Source organism: Panthera tigris, chromosome D2 (genome assembly GCF_018350195.1).
Source record: "Panthera tigris isolate Pti1 chromosome D2, P.tigris_Pti1_mat1.1, whole genome shotgun sequence".
NCBI lineage: Eukaryota > Metazoa > Chordata > Mammalia > Carnivora > Felidae > Panthera > Panthera tigris.
In genome coordinates, this window is record NC_056670.1 from 22,695,873 (window position 1) to 22,713,484 (window position 17,612).

General features: G+C 39.9%; 1 long non-coding RNA gene across 1 annotated transcript in view; it reads left to right on the forward strand.

The window, feature by feature from the left end:
• Positions 1-15,358: 15,358 nt before the first annotated feature.
• The window catches only part of LOC122231832, a 29,158-nt gene continuing 26,904 nt past the window's right edge, over positions 15,359-17,612 (forward strand). Inside the window, exons 1-2 of the long non-coding RNA XR_006209085.1 lie at positions 15,359-15,486; positions 16,957-17,054. This is a non-coding gene — a long non-coding RNA (uncharacterized LOC122231832). The remainder of the gene's footprint in view (positions 15,487-16,956; positions 17,055-17,612) is intronic.

The window sequence follows — 17,612 nt, forward strand, 5'->3', positions numbered from 1 at the left end:
AGCCCGCCCGTGGGCGGGGACGTGACAGCTGGAGACCCGCCGCTGCCGCAGTCCCGGCTCAGCCTCCCGCTCCCGAAGGGGAGACAGCGGCTCGCCCCTCCCCCAAACTTCCTGAGAACTCTCGGAGAGGGGAGAATCTAAACCCAGCACGTCTAGACTGTTGGGCTTTCCAGGAAGTCTGGGGCTGTGCCGCCGGGGCTCCGGGTCCGGGGCGTTATTCCCCAGCGCTGCCCACTGCCCTCCCAATCCCGGGAGTCAGGCTCCATCCCGGCCCTCAAGCCCATCCCACCCGCAGGGGCTTCCCCCAAACTCTCCGAGGGCTGGAGGGGAGTGAAGGTCCAGGTGCTACGGAGTCTGGAAAGGGAAGGGGGCCACATCTGCGGCATCTGCTCCCTGGCTCTTCTGCCGAAGTGGTTTAATTCACTCACTCTTCTTACAGGAACACGCTCTCACAGTGACTCTGAGATGGAACCCAGGAGGGCCAAAGAATCCGCTGTCCAAGCAGTTTTAGAAACGCTGTTCCTGCGCCGCTTGGAGAATGAACACTTCACGGGACGGGAGGGAATCCGCCGGGGCTGTCTGAGAGCTCCCCGCACCGCATTTAGGGGGCAGGTGGTCCAGGTCACTTGCAGTCTTTGGGCACGGTGTTACCAAAGCAAAGGGATGTTCTTTATTAAGTCGTCCCTACTCTCACGCCCGCCTCCACTAATTTCATCTGAAAGAGGGAGGGTAGTAAGACAGGAAGACAGAGGGGAAAGTGAGGGAGGAGGTAGAAGATAAAGACAAGAGTTGGACTGGAGGGAGAAATTCATGCAGCTGGGAACTGCGCCCTGGGGATCAACGACCAATGAATTAAACTCTGGTGTTCCAGCATCCAAGGCGAAGAGGACACTGAAGTCAGGGTTTCCCAAAACACCTTCATGATTTAAAAAAAAAAAAAAAAAAAAAGGTTTTTAAGTTTGTTAGTTAGTTTGTTTATTTATTTATTTATTTATTTATTTAGAGTAAAACAGACAGTGTGAGCAGGGGAGGGGCAGAGGGAAAGACAGAGACAGAGACAGAGAATCCCACGCAGGCCCCACACTGCCGCGCAGAGCCCAACACAGGGCTGGATCCCAGGAAACATGACCTGAGCAGAAATCAAGAGTCGGACGCTTAAGGGATTGAGCCACCCAGGTGCCCCATGATTTTTGTTTTCCTGTTTGGTTTCCTACCACCTGTATCACTATTTATTTTACATTTTTATTTAAATGAACTCAAATTTATACTGAAATAATTTTAAATGAAACTTTATATCACTCATAAATGGAAAAAAAAACAGTATAGTAGGCCATAGATGGAAGGTAATTACAAAATTAAAATAAAATGAAACTAAGTTATTGGAATCTCACTAAGTATTAAGTACTGCCTCCTAAGGCTCTTGTACCTCAGCACCCCTCTTTCAGGGGAGAAAAATAAATGGTAGTCATGTTACTACCAAGCAGGAATGTTCTCTCAACTGCATTAGTAAAATTGAGAGAAAAACACAAAAGGAACATTTTTCTTGGTTAGGTTTATTCAGCTTAGAATCATCCCATACCTTTCTTAAAATTAGTTTGCAAATTCTGAATTCTATGATTCATGTGTTCATTAGGTGAAAAAAAAAATCCAGTTGCTTAGAAGCTCAGTTATTTCTGATAACTGTTATTAGGAAGATTTTCTTCACCCTGTGGATGTGCATTCTTCCATATCTTCCAGGGAACCCAGCAGTGAAATCTCTGGGATCGCTTATTATAGTGCTTTTCATTGTAGGCGGATAGCACAGTGACCAGTGACCTCACACTCTTCAGTGGCACACAAGAGCACTGTGCACTAGGGCAGTGGGGGGCAGGGTGGTGTGGACCCCGGTGCCCTACAGCCAGGCCAGCAAGCTGTCTTAGACTCTTGGCTCGGTCACTTCGTAGTGCTGTAAACTTTGTACCTCAGTTTCCTCATCTGTATATGGGGTACTAAACTCATCAATTCATAGGGCCATTGTGGGGATCAAATGAGTCAATCCATATAAAGAACCTGGCAGCTAAGACGTGCTTGGTAATCACTGATGATTCTTGCCTGGACCAAGAAAGTTAGTTCTGGGAGTTGGTCTTTGACGATCTGAGACAATTAATACTCAGAGTGGAGCAATGAATGTGACCCTCGCAAGGCCTGTCAAATCCCGGCCGAATGCCACCAGGAACACATCTGTTGCTGAACAAGTGAGGTTTACTGCTCTTTGAAGGAAAGAGAGCACAGTCTGGGGACAACTGAGGGCATCTCAGGAAGAAGGCATTAGAAAGGACTCACTAAGAAGCGCTTGAACTTCTGTTCAGTGATTTGAGGACAGCTAAGAAAGTGGGGTGCTACTCTAATTGGATGCTCCCAGGAAGTGGGGTTAATTCTATGATGGGGTGTCTTAATAAAGCTTATTTAGTTAGGGGTCAGTTAGGTCAGTTCCATGGTTTGGGCAATGTTCATATTTTGTCTGAGTTCAGACAAAATTGCCCAGTAATCCTACTTCTGTCTCACTCCATCAGCCTCACAGAGTGGCCCTGCTTGATGTTCATGTTCTGTGAAATTTTTGTCTTCACGGGAGGATGGAAGGGCCTGGCTGCCTCTCTCCTCTTTCTCAAGCCTCCTGGGAAGGGCTCCAGGAGAAGGGTTTACCAAGGAAGGGAGTTGCTCTGCTAGCTTCCAAACATGTATATTGCTTCTTGATTTGAAGGTTTAGATTCAGTCTAAGTTCCATTACCTGGGGGTCTGAAAAACAAAATTGTCATTAAATATAACTTTAAGATTATTTTAAAAAATATTGTTCCTAGGCTCATTTTAGAAGACTGGAGGCTTTGAGAACTATCTTGAGATCTCCAATCCAAATAGATCACACATCTTTTAAAAAGAAAACAAGCAATTAAAAAAAATCCTACTCTTCTTTCTTTTTATAAAAAAAAGTGTACTTATTTATTTGAGAGAGAAAGAGCATGAGTAGGGGAGAGGCAGAGAGAGAAGAGAGAGAAAATCCCAAGCAGGCTCAACACTGTCAGCACAGAGCCCGATGAGGGGTTCGATCCCACAAAACATGAGATCAGGACCTAAGCAGAAGTCAAGAGTGATGCTTTTTTAAAAAAATTGTTTTAAGGTTTTTATTTCTTTTTGAGAAAGAGACAAAGTGCCAGCAGGGGAGGGGCAGAGAGATAAGCAGACACAGAATCCGAAGCAGGCTCCAGGCTCTGAGCTATTAGCACAGAGCCCAGCGTGGGACTGGAACCCACAAACTGGGAGATCATGACCTGAGCCGAAGTTGGACGCTTAACCGACTGAGCCACCCAGCACGCCCAAAATGTCTCTTCTTGAAAAAGCAATCTTAGCCTCATACACCCAGTTCTTGTGATATAGGGTTGGGTTGCATGTAGTGGAACCAGCTCACCCTATTGTCCCAGGGGACAGCAGTCGCCACACTTCTCTTGCCCTCTGAATGCAAAGTGAAACTGTTGTCAGGCTTCTCTGTCAATTAGAGTGATTTTGCTTGTATGGAAGAGTCTCTTTCATGCTAACTCAAGTAAAAGGAGTAGTTACTGGAAGGTCTAATAAGGTCTAACAAGGAGATGAAACCCCTTGGAAATCAAGCACAGAAGTACAATAGAGGCTTGAGCAAACTGGAATTGTAGGATAGCTGTGGACTGGAGGGGCTCTGGGATTTCCTAGTTGCAGTTTATAGACCTTTTCACAGCAACTCTCTGCCACTGTCCACTTACAAGCAATCTCTCCACATTCTGAGTTCAAACTCCTGAGAAAAGGAATTCACTGAATTTTTTCAATTCTAGTTACCAGGCCACACATTGGACCAGTGAGTAGGCTATTGATGGACTGTAATTCAATCATTGGCCATTCCAATGCAAAGCCCAGTGTTGATGCTGCTTTCATCATCCTTCACCATGGGGTTCTGGGTAGGACAGTTTGAGCAGAGGAGGAAGGGCCACAGCAGGCATATTGACTGATGCATCTAGGACCATCCGTCCTTTGGCTGATATGTACACATCCTATTTCTACAGTGTTAGAGATGACCCTGATACTATTTAAACATTGTAGGCACAATTATGGCCTCCAAACAGCAATGCAATCCAAAATCACATCTGCCTCCAGAAGCCACCAAAGCTGCAGTTGGGTCTCAAAAGCCACAGCTTCCAATTAATGTTCATTCCTCCCTTGGCTCCATTTTGGTCTTTAGACATCACTCATATACATACACACACATACATACATATGTATGTATGTATGTATGTGTATGTATATGACATGATGCATGGTAAAAATCATACACTGTAGGAAAGTACACTTCCACTCCCCAGAGAAATTGTTCACAATTAACACCTTCCATTTGCATTTTTCTTGGCAGTTACAATTATATATTTTAAAGTATACCTTATATTTCTCTGTTTCTTAATTTGCCAACTCACAAAATTTGAAAGCTGGGGAGTCTGATACTCCCACAATATTTTCTTTCTTCTTCAATCCACCTCTACTTCCCAAATTTTGTTAGAGATGATGTTGTCTATGGAAACAACATACTGCTCCCTAGATATAATTAAATATATTGCATTGGTCTTAAAAACTGAAAATCAACACAAAATATTTAAAATATGTAGTTAGTATTCAATGTAATTTTCATGTGCAATGTATGTTTTCCTCAGAACTTTGAGAACATCTATTATTTTTCAGAATCCAGTATTACTGATAGGAAGTTTCATGTACATCTAATTGTCTTCTCTTTGTAGATAAGTATTTTTTAATCTCTGGAATTATTAGGATTTTTTCAAATCCCAGGAATGTTTATCATTTGAATGTGTGTAAATAGATATTGGACTTTTTCCGTTTACACTACCCTACAGATTAGTCTTGTTTCTTTATTTAGGAAAGTCGATCTTCTGTTATTTCTTTGATAATTTCTTCCCTATTGTTTCTGTTTTCTCCTTCTGGAATGCTTTATATGTTCCATTTTTGTCTTTTTGATCTATGTTCTGATAGAGCTTCCTAACTTTCTCTTCCCGATGTCTGACTTAATCTTCGGATGATTTTATCTTATTGTTCAACTCTATCAGTGTTTCTTTTGGCCAATTTATTTGGTAACAAGCCTTTCTTATTAACTGATTAATTAATTGATATCCCATTTTTTTCATAGCAGCTTGTTATCATTTGATGGATGCAATAGCTTTTAAAATTCCTTTACTATTACTCATAATTTTATCTTTCCTGATGATCATTTCTGCTTTCACTTCATTGATTGCTCAGTTTTTATTCATTCCTTCTTTCACTTTCAGGGTTTTATAATCTGGTGATCTTCAAAAAATAGGATGATTCTTTGTTGTCCATTTATATTTGCAAACAATGAACTAGGCTGGCCAGGAGACAAATTTGGTAGAGGTGTTCTGAGTTGCTGTCTACTGATTGAGAGAGTCGGTTATGGACCTAAGGACTAGGGCAGGATACATTTGTCAGATCAGCTTCCCTGTGGGATTCAGTGAGGAGAAGCAGACTGTGGTGTCAAGGTAAGGAGAGTTCCTCTGAGAGCTGGTGCTTAGGGTATTCATTCAGTCCTTGATAGAGCATCCTTGATTTATCTTCTCTATGTCATTCCCCAGCCCTGGCTACTGTGAATATCCATATCCACTCCTCATGAATGCTCTGATTTTCTTTATACTTTTACTAGGAGTCTCACCCCACTCCCATCTTTCTCAAAAGTACAGCTCTCAGATTTTAGCTTGACATCATCAATGACTCTGAGTAAGGAAGCAGAGAAGATCCTCAACCATTTCCACTGTCCTGAGTAGAGTTAATGTGTAAATCCCTTGAGAATAACTTCTGTTTGCTCTTGCTGGTATGACTTCAGCTTCTATGGGGCTCTCACAGAAAGCCTGTGCTCACTTCTGCTTAGCTCAGGCTATTTTCTTCCCTTCTGGTTTCTCCACTGACACCAATCCTGCCTGTCCAATTCTATCTTCCTGAAAGTCCTCAAAAGTCCTGGTCCAACCCCTCACACTTTTCCAGTACTGTTTTTATTGTGTCCTCTTTGTTTTTAAAAATTAATTCTACCATTTCAAAGGTGAAATCTTAGTTTCTAGATCAAAATTTGAATCCAAAACTCAGATTTCTTGGCTGTTCTGAAATATGTGGATTAAATAGAACAGCAACTGTTTCACATTATGTATAATAGTGGAGCAAAAGGAGAGTTCTATTAAGTTAGCAGTAATAGTAATGATTCTCTTCTTTAAAAAATTAAGTAAATTTCAGTGGTAATTATCAATTTTCAGACACTTCAAATTTTTTTTAACCTTTATTTATTTTTTTGAGACAGAGAGAGACAGAGCATGAACGGGGGAGGGTCAGAGAGAGGGAGACACAGAATCCGAAACAGGCTCCAGGCTCTGAGTTGTCGTCATAGAGCCCGAAACAGGGCTAGAACTCACAGAACTCACAGATCACAGTGAGATCATGACCCTCAACCAACTGAGCCACCCAGACCCCCCATTTTTCAAACACTTCAAAAGCTAGCAAGGAAGATAAATCTAAAGTGTAGGTGAAGGACTTGGAGGAAGGTTGCCTTCTTCAAACTGCTTTCTTCAGGCTCTGGCTTCACCTCCTAAGTGATGCAGTTGTAGGCAAATTACTTAATCTCCTTGAGCCTTGGTTTCTTCTCTATAAAATAAGAATAATGATAGTACCTTTGTATTTATTGTAAGGATTAAATTGGTTGATATTTCAATAGTGCCTATAAAAATGCCTGAAATATAGCAGGCACTCAGTAAATAATTGTTGAATAAATAAATGAAGATATGCATGAGGGTTGAATAAACAACACCTTAAAACAGAGTTGTGTGACTGCCCAGCTGGTAGATACCATAGCTGGGACTTCTTCTAGGGCTAGCTGCTTGTAAATGATACGGTAAGTAATAAAGCTGGTAAATGTCATTGGTATGAGCTCAAGGCCTCATTCCTGAAGGAGATGACAGATAAGTGGAGTCACTGCATGGTTGGTTGTGAAGATAACAGCAAGTCTGACAATGCTGGTGTTTTTTACTGCCTGGAATAGTGTGAGACTCATCTGCCAGGATTGCTGAGTAATTAAGATTTTGACTCTGGAGTCATAGGTCTTGGGTTTGAATCACAGCTCCTATTATGAACTGAATTATGCCCCCCCACCCCAGTCTGCATATTAAATCCTAACCTCTAGTGCCTCAAAATGTAACCGGATTTCAAGATAATATCTTTAGAGGTGATCGAATAAAATCGCAGCCATTAAGGTGGGTCCTAATCCAATTTGACTAGTGTCCTTCTAAAGGGAGGAAATTTGGGCACACGGAAACACCAGGGATGCACAAGCACAGAATAAAGACCATGTGAAGACATAACAAGACGGCAGTCATCTGCAAGCCAAGGACAGAGGCTTCAGAAGAAACCCAACCTGCCAATCTCAGACTTTTTGCGATCCAGACTGTGAGAAAGTAAATGTCTACTCTTTAGACCACCCCATCTGTGCTGTTTTGTTACAGTAGCCTGAGCAAACTAAACACTTCAAGCATGTGATATCTGTAAACGTGGGTGGGTAGGTTTCTCTCTCTGAGCCTCAGTTTCCTCATTGGCAGAATGAGGATATTAGTAGGACTTAATCCATAGATTTTGAGGATGAAATGAGATTGACATTTAGCACAAAGCCTGCCTCACAGGCAGAGCTAAATATGTTAGCTATTATTATTATTATTATTGCTATAATTATAAAAAGTGATCTTTATTATTGCTGTTATTAGTGTCTTCAGAGAGACAGTTATCAGGTTCCCTCCCCATCTGATTGAAAAGTGATTCACACTTTTGTTCTGAAACAAAATGTCACATCCTTTTGTAATCACAAGCTTATTTTATGGATGAGAAAACAACCTTCTTTTGAATGATTTTTGGGGTTTGGTAAGAAAGCCTGAATATTTACAAAAGTAAAGTATGACTATCAAACACAATATAATCAGCTTGAAAAAGAAAGTTTATTCAAAACATGAATTTAGATCATGATATTTAGTTTATGTAGTTCATGTACTTGATTCATTTAAGTGGGCATTTTGACCCATTTTAAATTTTTTCAAACAAGCCTACGGTTACAGCTATGATTTGAATATACTCTATAGTATTTAATCATGAAAACTTATTTTAAGTTTTTTTTATTGATGTGTAGTTGACATACAATATTATATTAGTTTCAGGTGTACAGCACAGTGATTCAACAATTATATACATTATTTGGTGCTCACCCTGGTCATTGTAGTTACCATCTGTCATCATACAAAGTTATTACAATATTATTGTCTACATTCCCTATGCTATACTTGCTATTCCAATGACTTGTTTATTTTATTTTATTTTATTTTTAATTTCATTTAAATATAAGTTAGTTAACATAGTGTAATAATTATTTCAGGAACAGAATTTAGTGATTCATCACTTACGTATAACACCCAGTGCTAATCCCAACAAATGCCCTCCTTAAATGCCCATCTCCCATTTAGTCTATCCCCCCGCTCAACACCCCTCTAGCAACCCTCAGTTTCTTCTCTGTATTTAAGAATCTCTTATGGTTTGTTTCCATCTCTCTCTTTTTATTTTATTTATTTTATAACTGGAATTTTGTTCCTTATTTTCCACTTCATCTATTTCACCCATACCCCTATGCACCTCCCTCTGGCAGCCAGTAATTTGCTCTTTGTATTTGTGAGTCTATTTCTACTTTTTTGTGTTTGTTCACTTGGTATGTTTTTTAGGTTCTACATATAAGTGAAATCGTATGATAATTTTTTTTTTCATCTGACTTATTTCACTTAGCATAATATCCTGCAGATCCATCCATGTTGTTATAAATGGCAAGATTTCATTTTTTATGGCTGAGTAATATTTGTGAATATATACTACATCTTCTTTATTCATTTATCTATCAATAGACACTTAGGATGCTTCCATACTTTGGCTACTGTAAATAATGCTGCTCTATAAACACAGAGGGACGCGTCTCTTCTTGGTTTAGTGTTTTTGTTTTCTTTGGTCAATACCAAGAAGTGGAATTACTGGGTCACGTTAATCATGGAAATTATTAACCATAGGAACACTAACATGAATTTACACTGAAAAGCATTGTAATGTGTTACTTCCTATAAATGCTTCTTCTAGATATGATTTAGAAGGTGGGTAGGGTGCCGTGAAGAGATTGATGAGGTGGCAGTCCTAATGCCTTAGTTCTAGCCCTGCCTTGGGGTCTTTCTTTGTAAAATCAAGCTGAAAGGGCCAGCCTTGCACACTCCATGATCCTGAAAAGAATCACATGAGGAAATGAACATGAAGATGCTCTGTGAAAATACATTGGGGTCAAGGTTAGCATTACAATGCCAAATCATGATGATAGTATGTGCCCTTGATGTGATGTGATGAGAATGGCACCTTATCTCTGAGGTCTTCCTCCCCAAAGCCCATACTCCTAGTCCAACCATGAGACAAACTCAAAATGAGGGACATTCTGTTGGATACCCTACCAGTATTTCTCAAAATTGTCAAGGTCATGAAGAATAAGCAAAAGACTAAGAAACTCTCACAGACCAGAGGAAGCAGACAAGATAACTAAATGTAATGCAGTTCCTTGGATGGGGACAAAAAGCATATTGCTGGAAAAACTAGTGAAATCCAAATAAGGTCTACAGTCTGATTGCTAGTAATATATCAATGTGGGTTCTGTAGTTGTGACTAATGTAACATGGTAACATAAATTGTTAGGAAGAAAGAAACTGGATGAGGGGTATATGGGAAGTCTTTGAATTATCCCTGAAAATTTTATGTAATCTAAAACTATTACAATATTAAAAAGTTTATTTTAAAATGCTTATAATATTTTATTTGGTTATTTCATTTTATTTCAAAGTAGCTTAAAAATTCAAATTCTCACTTTAAAAATATCAGATAAAGGAATTATGTGATAATGTGAGAATACTTTCAGAATAGCAGAGTCAGTTATTCGTTTGTCATCTCCCATAACTAGAATCTCTGCTTTATTATCATTGTCATCGACAAAATTATCTCAGTGCTGAGGAGACCACAGAGCTTATCATTCTTCTCACTTTGCAAACTGAGGCCCAGAATGGGCAGGTGACTTGTCCAAAATCACAACTCATTTAGTTTTTCGTGGTGGTAAGAATGTGAAAGAAAATATTTTTTTATTGCATGTAAAGTACTAAGAAATATGAATATATACATGTGTTTGTGTATAAATATGTACATACATAATATATATCATATAGTGAATTATGTATATAATCTTTCTTTTTAATAGAAATAAAATGTAAAAGCATAAGACAGTCTCCTTAGTGAGTCTGTTGATCTGGTGGGGGTGTTGTTGTTGTTGTTTCCTTAAGAGTCTTAAAACTCTTAAGGAAACACATCCAGCTAAGTTAAAGAAGGAAGTTTGAGAACAAAAACAAGTAAGTAAAACTGTGTCCCCTTTTATGTGACAGGTCTGCAGGAAGCATTGAGGATTTAAAGGGGATCAGACCCAGTCTCTAACCTTGAGGACTTCATATCCTGGTCTAGGAAGCAAACACCCAAGTGGCTTTACCCTAGAACCTGACAAGCACAGGGGCAGACATAGGTGCCGAGAAAGCTCCAAGGAGAGGCACCTAGCCCAACTACAGGACCAATTTTAAGGAATCCTTCATGGAAGAATGACCACCCTAGATGCCTTAGAAGATAATTGAGGAGTTAGCCAGATGGAGAGAAAGGAGGTAGGGATACCAGGCAGAAGTAATTTGTCCTCTGAGATTGCAAGGAAGGAAGGAAGGGTGTGAGTTTAGATAAAGCAGGGGTTGAAGGGCAATGGGAAGTCAGCCGAGATCAGCCTTGAGGACACCAGTCATCACAGTGAAGTAGGATCTGAGACCGTGTGCTGAATTGAGTGGGCAACTTGGGGAGAGTGATAAAGATTTGGACTGTGGCTGAAGGAAAAGTCAAATGTAAGAAAAGGTAAATAAAGGGCTAGTGAACAATTCTGAGCTGGTTTGAACACAAACAGGGGAATAAGCAATTTCCTTTGGCAGCGTTCAGCTGTCCAAGTGTAGAGAAGGTACAGAGGAAGTGGATCTTGGGTTCAGTACTCCCAGGCAGGATGTGCAGACTATAGGGATATAAAGGAGCCAAGAATGGCTGGTATCAGTTGTTCAGTCATCAGCTGTAAAGTCCAGAATCGGCAGGGCCAAAAGGGATATTGAAGAAGCCAATGGACTAAAAGAAAATTGAGGTAGCAAGACATTTGATGTCTCTCTAGGGATAAGGGCAAGTAAAAAGAAATCTCTTAAAAGAAAATTTAGTAGAAAATAAGACCAATCAATGTATGAAGCTTCTGAGTAAATAAAATGAGATGCCCAGAGAGTTGAGAGAGGCAGAGGCCGTTCAACCCAGGTGACACTGACTTCAATAATACTTGAGGGTAAGAACTCGATGGGGTGTCAGGAGAATGCATCCTGGGTATTGGTGCTGTCGGGGGTGCAGAATGGCAAGGCAGTAAGGGATGGAAATGTAGCAAGAAGAGGAGATAGGTGGAGATGCCTTCTGCCTAGTGACCAAGGATTACAGAAATGGGAAGAATGGCTAGAAGGGATTGCTTCTAATGTGGCCAGGAGGGAATCAGTTCATGTTGAAGGCATGGGCTTTGGGATCAGGCCAACCTACCTCTGTTAACTACAGGCAAGTACATTAACTCTCTAAGCCTCCCTGTCCTCACTTATAAGAGCTTTGCTCTCAAAGGCTATTGTGGCCCTAAAGAAGGCCAAGCGCTTGTACCACAGTAAGTGGGAGATACATACTAGGTGGGAGCCAGTGGGTTTTTTCTCAACTTTGAGTGTGGCTGAGCGTCCTGGTGGCCTGGCCTGTGTATGCAAGGCCTGCACACAGTGGGCAGAAAGCCCCAGTGGGCAGAGAGCCCCATGCTGCTGCCCTGGTGCCAGGCAGGGAGAGTAGCAGTGGCAGGTTCTGGTATAACTAAGGGCTCTGGTTTCCAAACCAGTAAGCAAGAGTTTAATATTGAAGGCTGTTTTGAGATACAAAACATGGGAGAGGCCAACATCATAGATCATTTCTGTAGATATGTGTTCTAAAAACAATTCCCTTTGTGTCCCTGATTGTTTTCCAAAGGGCTAATCTCTTGTCCACAGGTAGGGAGGAGGCATAGACACAGTAGGAAATAAGGAGAGGGGAAAGAAGTTGAATTGAGGAAGTGGCAGGAATAGAGATGAGGAAAACCTGTGTGGAGGCAACACTGTCAAGTGAGCTCAATAGAATTCCATGGCTCTGGGTTTAGATTGTGTTTATAAGGAAAGGGCCATTCATGAGATCCATGGGGTCTTTAATTCTCATTATATATAACATGTTGGTTATATTTATAAAATAGAATCATAACTACATCTGGAACCTTTACACAGAAATTAAGGTTGACGTATGTGCCAGATTGATTTATATTCTCTGATAAGATGGTAAAGTAAAGATTTATTTTACTTTGCACTCTTACAGCTTGGATTATTATTCATACTTTATTTTGCAAATTGGTGGTAACCCAACTGCAGCCAAATCAAGAGTTCACACGCCAAGTTTTGGTCTGAAAAAGTTTTTACATCCAATATATATTTGGCCACAAAAATAAGGAGATCGAATAATAGAAGAGAAAAGAAAGTGCTTTATGTACTTTGGAGGTCAAAAACAGATGTGAATAGGGTTCTCATGGAGTGTGGCTAGCTAACATCTGGTAATCCCTAATGCATTTCACTGTCCATTTGTAAGTTTCCCCCAATGTTTAATATCAACAGCTATATAGGAACGTAGTGACTTGCACAAAGAATAAAATTTATAGATATCAAGGACAAAGCCAGAAAATTACTCTGTTCTTGGCATCCATCCTTCCTGGGCAAGGACTTCATATTTTCTTTCTGTTGATGCTATGTTTAATAAAGCTATGTGATTGGTTCGGTTGAGATTGAGCTGAACATGTTTTGTTTTGTTTCTTCTCTACGACTCAGTGACAAAAGAAACATAAAACCTTCTGCTTACTTTAATCACAGACCTCAGGTTTCTTCTATGAAATCTGAAGAAGAATTGAGAAAACATCCCCAGAAGGACTAGTTGTACCTATAATGGGGGAGGAGGGTGAGAAAAGGTGGTGAGGAATGTGGATAATTTAGCTTATTTTCTTCTCTTGGCACACAATCCGATTTCTTGTTCCCTTTCAAACAACTCTCTTCTACAAAGACAACTCCCATTTGCAATGAAATTTGCAGATGACAGCTGACCTGTCTGCATTTCTGACCACAAAGGTTAAAGATGGTGGGGGTTGTGCTTGCTGCAAAGCAGATGAAGAAGTTATGATTCTTATTGCTAAATGCAGTCACTGAGATTGGATATATATTCTCCATCTCATCCACAGATCCATATTGCATTACATAAATTAACAGTAATCTACACATTCCTTTGACAGAGCAGGCTGGGCTGCAGAATTGCTGGATTTGTAACTAATTCAGAGATGACAGCAAGGTATCAACTTGTGTGCCTACTCAGGTCCACTGATAGTGTCTGCCAGGAATAGGAGACATTAGAAGAATCCCAAAGTTCTTCACAAGCTCTGTGGGAAAGTGCCTTGTTGGTAGGTTTGATATGTTTGCCAAAGAGTAGGCATGGAGGGTAGCAGCATATGATCCCTGGTTTAACCAAAAGAGTTTTTCATAATAAGATCTGTTTCCTAAAGTTGGGAATTTTAAATTTAAGATCAGCGTACAGTAACAAATGAACATGTGTCTTATGCAGTAATAGTAATACATCCAATCATATGATGATGCTTTGTATCTTCAGAAGAATTTTCACATGAGACTCTAAAGTGATTTCATGAGATAAAACTGGGATGTATTTTTATCCCCATTTCCAAATGAGGAACTGAATTTCAGAAAAAAATAAGCAATTCATGCTAGGTCATGCAGCCAGTAAATTAGAGAATTTAGGAAATATTTTGTCATCATTTGAATATTTTGTAATCACTCAAATTTCCGACTCAAATTAGGAGTCAGAAAACTGTAAGAACTATGGCTATGATTTTCTGATTCCTAAATTGTGCAACAACAAACTGTAACCCTGACTACATAGGAGACATTTACAATAAATGTGTGCATACACGATTAAATGACAATAAGTTGGAGATAGCTGACCTTTGAAAGGTAGGGATTATTGTATCAGTCAACTTCTCCAGAAAAAAATACATAAAGAGATTTATTATAAACTGCTGATTTGTGTGATGATGGAGGCTGGCAAGATTAAAATCTGCACAGTTTGTGTCCCAGTTGGAATCTAAACAATGGCAGGCTAAAGAACCAGGAAGAACAGATGTCCCAGTTTGAAGGCCATGAGACAGGAGAATTCACTCCTACTTGAGGGAGGTCCAGCCTTTTGTTCTATGCAGACCTTCAACTGGTTGGATAAGGCTCACCCACATTATGGAGAGCAATCTGCTTTACTCCATCTATCAACTTAAATGTTAATCTCATTTAAAAACACCCTTACAGAAAAACCCAGAATAATGTTTGATTTGACAAAAAATCTGGGCCCATTCAAGTGGACACATAAAATTAGTCACCACCAGGGGCGCCTGGGTGGCTCAGTCGGTTGAGCGTCCAACTTCAGCTCAGGTCATGATCTCGTGGTCTGTGAGTTCGAGCCCTGCGTCGGGCTCTGTGCTGACAGCTCAGAGCCTGGAGCCTGCTTCTGATTCTGTGTCTCCCTCTCTCTCTGCCCCTCTCCCACTCATGCTCAGTCTCTCTCTGTCTCAGAAATAAATAAATCTTAAGAATTTTTTTTTAATTAGTCACCACCAGTCCACCCTTGTCAACTTGTCACCCTGACATTTCTCCTTAAACCATACTTAATCTTAAAATAAGGCAAATAGCAAGATCGTTCTTCTACCTAACACAATATAACTATCCTGGGTACAACCCAAAATACTCTAACCCTTTTCCCAGAAGAGGAAACAAAGCCCTTGAGTGATATTTACTCTTCTCTTTGATATCTCATAACTTAAGTACTTGGGAAGTTAGATGTTATAGACTGAATTCCCTCAAAATTCCTGTATTGAAACCCTAATCCCCAATGTCACTGTACTTAGAGAAGACTTTTAAGGAGGGAATTAGAGTTAAATGAGGTCATAATGGTGGGACTCTAATCCGTTAGGACTGGTATCCTTGTAAGAAGAAGAGACACCAGATCTCTCTCTCTCTTTCTCTCTCTCTCTCAATCTGTACATGCACAGAGGAAAGACCATGTAAGGACACAGCAAGAAGGTGGCATTTGCAAGCCAGGAAGAGAGGTCCCATCAGAAATCAACCCTGGAGACACTTTGTTCTTGGATTTTCAGCCTCCAGAACTGTGAGAAAGTAAAACTCTGTTGTCTAAGACCCCAGTGTGCGTTATCTTTCACAGCAGCCTGAGCTGACTACTACAGTGATCAAGCCTAACCTGAGATATTTGTTACTCTCACAGAAGAGGGAGTTTATTCGAAGTATATCAGTCCAATTATTGTCTGTATGTCTTAAACCATTCCATTAAACTTCCAGTCTGGGCACAAACCCTAAATGAGGCTTTTTTTTTTATAAAGGGTATCTGAAGACATACTTTCCTGGTATTTTGAGGGCTGGATTGCAAATTATAAATTTCTAAATCTTCCCATGTTTCTTCAACAAAATTTTAATAGTAGGAGGATGACTATGAAAGAGAAGAGTCAGTCAATATTATGGGGTGTGTACCATATGTTGAGCCTGGTAGATAAAATGGGGAAAGACACACTTTATCCCCATCCTCAGGTACTGTTCTAGTGAGTGCCTTAGGTTCCAGGGTGGGGATAGAGTATTTCTTCCTCTGAATCTTTTTTTTCTAATTTTATTTATTTATTAGGTGGGGGAGGGGCAGAGAGAGGGTGAGAGAGAACCCAAAAGAGACTATGCACTGCTAGCACAGAGCTCAATGCTGGGCTCAAACCCACAAAACCGTGGGATCATGACCTGAACCAAAATGAAGAGTTGGATGTTTAACCTACTGAGCCACCCAGGTGTCCCCTTCTTCTGAATCTTTAAGCTGTCATGGTAAAAAAAACTGATTTTAAAGGGCTTATTTGGAGGGTCAAGCAGAGAGCCCAGCTATGTGAATAGGCTTAATTGGAGGTTATTCCTCTCTGGCTGTGGGAATGATGCACTTATCATCTTTGGCCATCACCAGGAGTAACAGATGCCCTAGTTTGATCACCTTGACATCTCAACTTCATGCCACCAGCTGGGTTATAAAAAGTGTGATTTAGGTCTGAGGAATTTGCCATCAAAGACAGCATGTGTGTGTGTGTGTGTGTGTGTGTGTGTGTGTGTGTGTGTAATTTAAAATTTACTTAAATTATAGTTACAGAGCCAACTTCTAATTTGTTGCAAGGCCCATGTTTGTATGGAGGTGGTTTTAATTCTTTGGACTATTTTTTGACAAAGTTGAAGAGAGAGCTCTTGAAATACTTTCAATGTTAATATAACACCTTTATGCAGTATGTCTTAAGGAAAAGCCAAACAAAGGCTGGTCTATAACAACACTAGGTGTTTCAAATTTTCACTGTGCTGCATTCATAGATTTTGGAGATGGCCTATGAAACTGTAAATAAAAGCAATACAATTTTTCTGTGAAACAATTTCTGAACTCTCCAATAGGTACAATGTTAGATTCATTTAATAGATTGGTACAGACTTTCCTTGGGGAAACTAAAGGTTTTTTTTTTTCCCCCTCTTTCTGTATCAAAAGTTGATAAAGCAGAAATATTGCACAAATTCCATGGCTACAGAATCTTTTCTTTTTATTGAACAGCAGTTGTGGTTTGAAGAGCAACTCTCTTCAGAAAATTGTGGAGACTTCATAGCAATGGCTGCAGCTATTTGGACTTGCCAAATTACCTAATGGAATAGGTAAGCTTTATGTCTGTAAAATGACCCACTTTTTTTTTCTTTGAAGCCTCTGGTACAGAATTTTTCAGCCCATAATATTCTTCAATTGAGTATTGAGTATGAAATTGACTGTAATTCTTAGTGTTTCATCTTTTCAAACCCTCAATATAGGGGGAAAAATTGGAATTTTTTAACAAGCCCAAGATCTAAGAATTACACCAATGCTGCCTATGTTTCCCATAGACCCTTAGGAAAAATCATATATCAACACAGCTACGGCTAAGTTACTAACTTCTATCAACTTCTACAACAATGACGACAACAAATTCTCAAGGTTGTGGTGGTAAAATGAGTGATGAATGATGAATGGAAACAGTAGGGAGCAGGTTAACAGACAGTGGTACTCTTTACAAGAAGTTCAAGAAACTTCAAAAATAGCCTATGATCCAATCCAATCCAATTTTGAATCAAGGACATTTAAGACAATTTTTATCATTTTCTAAAACTACTAAGAGTTGAAAATTTACTCACATATGAAGATATCCTTAGTGGAATTAGCTAAACATAAATTGTGATAAA